Source organism: Phragmites australis, chromosome 22 (assembly GCF_958298935.1).
Source record: "Phragmites australis chromosome 22, lpPhrAust1.1, whole genome shotgun sequence".
Classification (NCBI taxonomy): Eukaryota; Viridiplantae; Streptophyta; class Magnoliopsida; order Poales; family Poaceae; genus Phragmites; species Phragmites australis.
The window spans coordinates 2,097,170-2,107,688 of NC_084942.1; positions in this window are offsets into that span (position 1 = coordinate 2,097,170).

The window sequence follows — 10,519 nt, forward strand, 5'->3', positions numbered from 1 at the left end:
CACGGCGTCGGAGCTCCCGGTTGTGGCTATGCTGCTGCTCTCGGTCGAAGCTACGCGTCGTGCCGCGCTCCTAGCCCACCTCTTCCTAAAAACATAATTCTGAGGCCTACGAGGCCGATGATGACCCGGGATACATAAACAGTCCAAAAAGCTCATGCTAGACCGTTATCCCATTCTTTACTGCTTTTGATTTCTAACGCTTACTTTGATTGATCTTTGTTGCGTGTGACTACAACCTTGCAGACTCGGAGATGACCTTGGTATGACGACCGCCAGCGCACTTAATCGGAGGTAGCCCGAAGACGGGTGTAATTAACCGGAGAGCCTCACGAGGCCACGGGAACCAAGACAAAGCAATCGCCAAATCATGAAGATAGTCAGATAGCGTGTGCGTTTGAGGAGTAAAACAATTGTAATCGAAAGATGTACTTTATGAATTCAATATGAATGAATAAAGTTACAATTCCATTACATTGTATCCTGTCTCTTGTATATTCTGTATACTGGCACGCCCGCAATATTACATACACAGTTTTCAATACAATCCAAACGCGAGACGTTTCGAATCCGCGAAACATAAACCACAACTTAAACATGTATGTATAGGAACCATAGTATCTCATTAACAAAATCTACCAACAATTTCCATCATACCATTAACTTATCCCACATTCGTAAACTCTACGATTGATGCAAATGAAACAATAGCATGCTCATGACCGAGAGCGCAGCAATTCGAATTGTTCTTACACCCTGCAGGGGGTACAACTTTACGCACACGACTCGAGAACCATTCAACTTGTGCTACTTACGAAAGTACACACAAGGGGGTACTCGAGTCAACCTTTCTCATACCCAGAACCACCCACTTGCAATGCCCCTATGGCACCGGGGTTACCGCGAGCGTGTCCCGGACACCTCCGGCACCCCGCCACCTTGCTTCTCCTTTTCTTTTTCTCTTACGCGTCATAGAGCCGCAAGGCCAGTATCGGGACGGCATATGATAATCAGCTTACCTTACCATTAGATCAGCATGCGGTGACTACGGAAAGTGCTAGAGCCAACTGTACCGACGGATGGCCTTAAACGATGCAAGTGGTCTATAGCATCCAAGCACCTCTCCCAAACTACCCAGAGGACTCCTCCTGGGCAGAAGATACCCCTAACACCGCCCACATCTTGCCTCAATCTCACATCTCAACCATCCAACTCAACCTCATCTTTATATTTGTGAACAGTGATTAAGCCCTAGGCTCACGAACAATAGCAGCACCGTTGCTCGACTTCTACTGAGGACCTAAGCATTGCTAAGCATTTCGAATAAACCTTGAAGCTAGACACCAACTATATCATCAAGGCTACAAGGATAAGGATTCATCAATAAGTCAAGGTAGAGATAATGCATCAATATAGGTTCTACACATATCAGCCTGACACTGGACTCAATACATGAATATATATATAAAGCATAATTTATCAATTTAGACTCCATTTAATTTGAACAAAAGGTGCAGTATGCTTAGATGCTTGCCTTGTTGCTTCGGGGTTTGCCCGATACTTCCCGCACAGAACTCGCAGAAGTGGTGTGCCTCAGTGTCGCCCTCGATCACACTCACGTCATGCTCCAGACATTCATTCGCTTAAAGAAAAACGCATGCAATGATGAGCATGAAGGAGGTGCAATGCTTCATGACATGAGTTTAAAGCATTAACGATTTCCTTAACTTACTTATTGTTAAATATTTAATATTTTCTGGATTAATTAAGCTTAAAACAAAGCTTAGACCTAATTAGAAAATTAACTATGCTTAGCATGAGTGTGTATATTTTTACTAAACAGGGAATAAATTAACAAGATTTACAAAATTGATTTCATCAATTTTGAAGCTACCAATAATTAATTATGAATTAATAAAACTTAAACCTATTTTCATCAATTAAAGAATTTCAGTACAATTTTCCTGGCTCACAGTAGTTTTAGTGTAGATTATGATAACACAAAGCCAACAAAATTAGTTTCACAATTTTTGGAGCAATATCCAAACTTCTATGCATTTTACAAACTCCAGTCGATTTAACAATGCAACTAATAATCTAATTCGCAGTTACTGATTAAATCCAAATATTAAATGGGCCAAAAACTTTTTCTACCCGGACTTTAGTTAGCTACAAAGGCTGACCGCGGGCCCGGCTTGTTTGACCTCGGTCAAAACTGAGCCGTGCCTTCGCCAACTATGGCGGCGGCACTGGAGCGGTCCGCCGGCAGCGAACGGCGCAACTCCGGTGGCCGGGGAGGGTAGCAGCGCCATCAGTGGAGGCGTACGGACTCGACTGGGGCACACATCATCGACGGCGATGGCCGGAAGGCGGCGAGCGGTGGCGCACGGCGGTGGCACGGCTCGGCGCACCAGCAGCGAATGGCGGCCAGAACGGCCCGACCAAGTACACCCCGACCCTCCATGCGAGCACGCGAACACGACGACCCGCCTCTTGGCCGAGGAGCCCAACGGCGGCTCGGCCGACGGCGTGCATGGGGAGGCTGCGGCGGCTCGACCACCACAGAGAAACGCGCTGGCGACATGCAAAAGGGAAAACTATGCGTGCAAAGGGTTCAAGAGATCGCGGGGAAGCTCACCGCGGGACTTATTCATCTGGAGAAGCAACGGTGCGGTGGCTCGATGGAGATGTGGCGAAGAAGGCCGCCGGAAATGGAGAAGAAAGCGCATGCGCCCAATTTCGGCCGCGGAAGAAGGGGAATCAGGCGAGAATATGCCGGTGGAGCGTCACACGACCCCTTCCTTAGCTCCTCATGGCTTGGGCCTGGTCGAATCAAGCTCGGCTCGTCGGATTTTGCCGGCGACTCGCCTGTGCTGCGCTATGTGCTCTGCTTGGACGGCCGAGCGAGAGAGGGAAGAGAGAGTGAGCAGAGAAAGGGGGTCGGGGGGGATAAGGGTGAGGCCAATCGCTTCTCCTTGAGGGCTCGACTTCCGTGACTCAACAGCCGGCCGCAATAGTCAACAACGGTGGCAGAGAGAGCAGTAGAGAGCGGGAAAAAGGGGAATGGACGCATGAACAGTGATCCACCGGCCAAATTCATCCCCACCACTTTATCCATCCAATTGAAGATCTTTTCGTGGTCCAAAATTTGTGGGACAAATTTTGTGCGAAACTACTATTCATGTGCAACCCATTTTAACTTGTTTGACCAGTAATACATGAGCCAATTTCAATCTAAAATTCTCCAAATACGCAACCTTTTTCTAAATTGTGGTTTATGCCTTCAAAATCATCTCCAAAAATTTGTGAAAAATCACTAATATTCCTCATTTAACATGAACTAATTTTTAAAATTGTTTCCAACCTTATGTTTCATAGCAATATTTTGAGTTGCTTCATAAAGCACCACTTAACATTAATTTTCATAATTTAGGTTTAATTGAAATTACATGTTAATAATTGCCCAAAACAATTAAACATGATGCTAATGATGCTTGTGATGCTTAATGACATGCTTAAGCCATTTGGACTATCACAATTTTGTACATGCCAATGCCATGGACACAGATTTGCTCGTTTCCCCCAATGATGAGATCCAAAAACTAGGTGAAGCTCGTCTTCAAATGATCCAATAGAAGAGGGTGACATCTTGGTGCACACAGAACCATCTAGGAGTGATCCACCTAGATGTTCAAGTGCACTGAGTTCCCTAACCCAACCTCAGCCTCGAGATGAGCCAGCTGCGTTGCCTTTGTACACTTCGTCATCTCTAGCTATGTAACTTGAGGGCATCCCAGAGAAGAAGAAGTCCAAGCCAGGGCCCAAGAAGCAGCTGCCGAAGAAGTCCAAGTCCTTTGGTAAGGACTCAAGCGCCGAGAAGCGCGTGATAGGAGTAGCTTGGACTAAGTCTAACCCAAATTTTAGCTTGGGAAGCCCTTGCTGATGATAGATCCACTGCGGAGGGCGGGACAACCTTGTGTCGAGTTGTATAATTACTACATGTAAGGTTGTAGAGTGAAGAAGAGTTATATGGTCTTCCAATACCAAAATCGTCACTTCTTGAATAGGGACGTCTACTTCTTCGTGGGCTTCAACAACTTATACGACCTCTTCAACTTCGATGGACTGGACGTTGTGTTATTATGATGCTTTTCATTGTAATCCCTTTCAAACTAGACATTCATTTATTATTTCCACTAATTCTCCAATCTAATTAACTTCTTATCTGTAGATATTTGGTGCAAGAAGCGAGGAAGAATGAGCCCTTCGGATTCCTTGACCCCCAAATTATGATAATTTCTATGATGGAATAAAATAGGGAATTCGTTGTGGGATATGTGGCTAAGACAATGAGCTACTTTTCGAAGAAGGACTATTTGATGGCTCCCCATAATACGGGTGGCCATTGGATCTTACTGATAAGTGCCGCCAAGTGGAACTTGGTCTGATACCTTGATTCATCAAGGCCAGTAGTATGACGTAACGGTGAACGGGGAGTACGTGACTATACTTTGGTCAAACAAATTCTCGACGAGTAAGTTCTTCATCACTTAGGCTACATATTGAACTTTTTAAACTTTTTCCAAATGTTGAGTAATAGATCCTTCTTTGCATGTAGGGCTCTTGACACGTATATGCATTGTGATCCAAAGTACGATCTGAATGAGCCCCGCACACTGACACATAAGATCACCTTCAAGGTAAGTACCAGCAGACGTATTTATAGATACTCTACTACTACATCTTTTTCTTTCGAACTGGTAATTTCTTTTCTCTCCAACAACCATCGGGCAATGCCCGTAGCTTCTACATTGCATGTCACATGCTGCTAGCCATTGTAGCAAATGATATGAAATCCACATATGTACGAAAATTGTGTATAGTCTTTTCATAACTGCTTTCATTCATTTAATATCTGATAATAAAATAATTTTACTCAAGCTAATTGTATACTTTTTCCATTACTATTTTCATTTAGCAGGAAGTCAGCATACCAGACAGCAACATCAAGGAGTCTACAATCTTCAACATTAGAGGATGTATCGCCTCGTTCATAATATCGGAAGTCATCTCTTCGAAAGGGGAGTTCCATTGTAGGGAGGAGGCGCACTGACTTGTGTAATTTGTGGTTGCACTTTCAACTTATGTAATTTTAGTTATCTCAATGTACACTTATGACTTAAGTACATTATTATTTACCCTTGAGTGATCTCGATGTGTTACATAATGTCGATATGGTGGATGTACGGTTATGATATGTTTGATATGTTACATGATATCGATATGGTCGATATGGTGCATATATATATATGTTTCATGGTGTGATATATTTGCAGGAGAAGACGACTGCCAAATCCTGACTTTGCTTTGGGATGCAGTCAGAAAACAGGTTAATCCCTTTGGAGGATGAGCATATTAATGACGGGTTGTAATTGCATCCCGTCACTGGGACACGGTCATCAATGATAGGTGCATTTACCACCTGTCACTAGTGACCGAATACCAGTGACGGGGTAGAAATCTACCCGTCACTGATGATAGAGTCATTAATGACGTGTGATAAATGCTCTCGTCACTTATGTCTAGATCATTAGTGACGCGTGGTAAATCCACCCATCATTAATGACTAGATCTTTAGTGACGGATCATAAATGTATCAACCACTGATGACTGAGACATTAGTGATGGATGGTAAATACAAACATTACTGGGACTCAATCATTAGTGACGTATAGTAAATGCACCATCACTAATAACCATCAGTAGTGACGGGCAACAGACATGTTCAAGTTATAGGAGACGTAACTTAGTGATGAGTATCAACTATCACATGTCACTGGTGACCAATATTAGTGACACGATAAGACTGACGGGTACGAGACTCATCACTAATAACGATTATTACCCATCACTAATGATCTGTTCTAGCGTAATAGATCCACTTGTAAGAATTTCTAGAGCTACAGTTCTATCAGACCCATAGTGTGTGCAGGGCCGGTCCGGAGGGGGGTCGAGCAGTGCGTCCGCCTCGGGCCCCCCAAATCCAAAGGCTCCATATGTATATGTATGTATCGGTCAAAAACAAACTAAAAAAATTAGATCTGAACGATTTATATTTAATAATAAGATTCTATTTTTAATCTCGCTTCGAGCTACTGAAATGTTAGAATCGAGTCTGAGTGTGGGCTGTGTATACCGTGAAAAAGTCAATGCATGAATATGTACATGTTTGCATTAGAAACCGTTTTGCATTGACTATGTCTCAAGCTCGCCATGCATGCATCGATATGTGGATCCTCGTAAACGTGTGCAGGAGTGTAGGGAGGTGCACTGCATGCAATGGTTGGCTCTCTAAAGTGAACTCTAAAGCGGAGTGGTGTACATCAGAGGATCAGAGAGGAGACGTCACCTGACGACTCGAGTGCGTGTCTCCATGGCATTTTGGCCGAACGTACCTTGGTCCACGCACTCTACAGATTTATGCAAGGTTGCTGCAGTCTCATTTGTACAGGGACAAAGATACCTACCACTCACTAGGTGCAGACTGCAGAGAGTTCAAACTTGTGTGCGAGGTTGCGTAGTACGACGAAGACCCTTTCTTTGGTCAGGACTGAACTCGGAGACAACATCGAAGCTTGTTGACCCAGATGGAAAAATTCCTGTATACTTTATGGACGTATGAGCTATAAATATCGATTTATTTATGTTGAGATTTATATTAAATAGTAGATGAAAAAATCATGAGATTAACGAGAGGATTAATGCATGAATAGATAGATATTAGATGAGATAGATGAATATACAAGATTGTTATGAAAATGATCAAACTGACGATGCCTCTTCACAGGGAGACACCCGTTTGGAAGGGATATCTTCTGAACAGACGTCAACTCGTCTCTTCAATATATATAAACAAATCAACCGAATGAATGTGTCTCTATTTCTCTCGACCCACTGTGTTTCTTGTACCTCAATTCCTTTTGAAACAAAGATAATCCGTGTGTTCAGGTCCCATGTGAGTTTATTTCTCGTGTTGACCCTTCTGCAACCGTCGTGGGCCGCACGAAGCATTGCATTTTGTCGGCAGAGCTATTGGGATGCTGCAAATGGAGTCCATCTCTACGGAATGGGCTCAGATTGGAGTGTCGATCTGCTGAAGGCGCGAACGTTACTTTGCGCCGCCATGCCGAGCTCAGTTTGAGCTTCGTGCTATACATCTCCGACCACCTCACAACAACTCTCAGCAAGAAGAAACCCACCACCCATGGACTCAAAGCGCACCCGTTCCTCGGCCACCTCCCGGCGTTCCTCCAGAGCCGTCACCGCTTCCTCGACTGGTCGACGGAGCTCATCCTCGGCAGCCCGGAGCTGAGGATGGGCTTCTGGATCCCCGGGATGTGGACCGGCATCGTCACCGGCAACCCGGCCGACGTCGAGCACGTCCTGCGCGCCAACTTCGCCGACTACCCCAAGGGCGAGCACGCCATCTCCATGCTAGAGGACTTCCTGGGGCACGGCCTCTTCAGCTCCGACGGCGAGCAGTGCTTCTGGCAGCGCAAGAACGCCAGCCTCGAGTTCAGCAAGCGCTCGCTCCGCAAGTTCGTCGTTGACGTCGTGCAGGCCGAGGTCGCGAATAGGTGCTCCCGCTGCTCCGCAGGGTCGGCGGCGAGGCCGGCGTCGTCGTCCTCGACATGCAGGACGTGCTCGAGAGGTTCGCATTCGAGACCATCTGCATGCATGGTGGCGTTCGGGCACGACCCGTGCTGCCTCGCAGACGGAGGGATCTTGGCGGAGGCGAAGTCCGACTTCATGCGCACGTTCGGCGAGGCGCGGGACCTCATGGCCTCGGACGATTCTTGGACCCCGTCGAGGTGTGTCATGGAAGATCAAGAAATGGCTCAACGTCGGCACCGAGCGGCGGCTGAAGAAGAAGGCCATCGCCGACGTCCATGGGTTCGCCATGGAAATTGTTAGTGCCCGGCGCCGGAGTGCGTCGGTGGAAGACAGAGACAACGTCTTATCGAGGTTCGTGGCGAGCGACGAGGTCCTCAGAGACATCGTCCTCAGCTTCCTCATCGCCGGGCGCGAGACGACGTCCTCGGCGCTGACATGGTTCCATGCAGGGCCGAGGATGTGCCTGGGGAAGGAGATGGCCTACGTGCAAATGAAGTCGATCGTTGCTAACGTGCTCGAAGATTTTGTGGCCGACGTCAAGAAGGATGCCGGCGGCGGCGTGCCCGAGCACGCGCTCTCCTTGACGCTCAGAATGAAAGGGGGCTTGCCTGTGCAAGCAAGGTTTCAAACTTTCATGTCTCTCTTTGGGTTGACAATAACGTCTGAGGACCTCGTCGGTGATGGTGGTGATAAATTACCTGCGCCGCCGCCTGGCGCCTCTGCGGGAGCGGGCCCGCCCCTGCTGGATGTACACCGGGCCTCAAGACATCAACAGGACCCAAATCGGTGAGGACTGGGACCTGAACGAGGCGGTGCTGTCGGGCTTGCTCTGGGTGGTGACCGGCGTGGAAGATCTGACCCGGGCAGTGCTACCTCGGGAGCAGTTGGCGCTCTGCGCGGACCCGGGGCAGGTGTGAAAGTGCATCTAGGCCCCCTAAGTGGGTTTTAGCTTATTGATGACAAAACGATTAAGGAACTAATATGTTTATCTAAGTTATGAACAGGTTTAAGTATTAGTTGAGAAAACATTTGACGTTTGACGCCCGTCGAAACAAAATGAGAATCAACGAAGAGTACTCAATAGGATTTAAATTCTTTTATTTTTGAAATTGAGTCTAGGATAGCCGCTCTATTAAGAGTGTTGCATTCGATTGCTTGGTTAGTGTCTCAATGCTCAAAATATCCCTTAGAACCAACTAGTTGAGAGACACACTCACCCATGAACACCGAGTTAGTTCTGCAAACGTTCACTGAGTCCGGATACTCCGGTATTCACCGGATACTCCGGTACTCAGTGTTTAGTTCGGAGTCTCCGAGGTAGACTCCGGCAGAGAGTCTCGGTTCCGATTTATTTTTAATGGAAAAGAACCGGAGTCTCCGGTGTTCACCGGACACTCCGGTAATTTATGGGTTTTTAAACCGGAGTCTCCGTGGGAGACTCTGCCAGAGAGTCTCGGTTAAGTCTTTATTTTAATTGAAAAAGACCGGAGTCTCCGGTGTTCACCGGATACTCCGGTAAGAGGATAAGTTTGAACCGGAGTCTCCGAGAGAGACTCCGGCAGGGGTGTCTCGGTTAGCTTTTAATCTTTTTGATAAAAAGACCGGAGTCTCCGGTGTTCACCGGATACTCCGGTACCTGGAGAGGCCGGAGGGTCCGGCTAGTCTCCGGACTTAGTCTTTTTGAAAGCCCTGTCAGGACCGGAGACTCCGGTAACTTAACAGAATTATAACGGCTAGTTTTGACATGTTCTGTGACCGTTCTGATGCTGTTTTTGGATTTGGGGCCGGATACTCCGGTCAGTTCTGACAGAACAGTAACGGCTAGTTTTTTAGAGAGGGCTATAAATACTCCCACACCCCATGGCATTTAAGGCTTGCTGTTGCTGGTGAACTCTAGACTCTTTGAGCACTTTAAGAGCATTCAAAGACCCTCCAACCATCTCTAGTGTAAAATTTGCAAAATTTAGTGAGTTTGTGTTTGGAGAGGGTTTAAGCCACTTGAGCATTGAGTTCTTCCTCGAGCATTCGCTGTGATCATTTCTCTTGAATCTTCGTGCTTCTAGACGGCAAAACGTCACCCGTAGAGCACCCAAACTTTGTGGAGTGACACGGAAAGTTTGTAATCATCTTCGAATCGAGTAAGAAATTCTAGCTTGATCTTTGTGGTCGCTAGAAGAGGATAGGGTTGGAAAAGACCCGGCTTTTGTGAGCTCCTCAACGGAGACGTAGGCACTTCTTTGTGAGGTGGCCGAACTTCGGGATAATCTTTCGCGTTCTTATTTGTGCAATTTACTTAATCGTGTGATTTTGTGATTCTTCATATAAATTGCTTTAGTGATCATCTTACTACTATCAATTGTTATTTTAGCTCTGTGATAACTAGTAGACATAGCTACAAATCTAGGTTCTAGCTGCTCGCTTTAATTCATAGTTGTTCTACATTTCATGTATAAACCGGAGACTCCGGACTAGACCGGATACTCCGGACCATACCGGAGTATCCGACCTTCACCGGAGTATCCGACAGATTTAATCCGCTATTTTAGTTTTAATTTTCAGAAAAGCCTATTCACCCCCCCCCCTAGGCACTTTCAAATTCAAAAGACTCTTCATCGTCTCTGTACGACTTATATGACCTCTTCAACCTCGATGGTATGAACGTGGGGTTATTGCGATGCCTTACATTGTAAGCCCTTTCAAACTAGACATTCATTAATTATTTCTACTAATTGTCGAATCTAACTAACTTCTTATTTGTAGACATCTGGTGCAAGAAACGAGGAAGAATGAGCCCTTCAGATTCCTTGACCTCCAAATTGTGACGATTTCTATGATGGAACAAGATAGG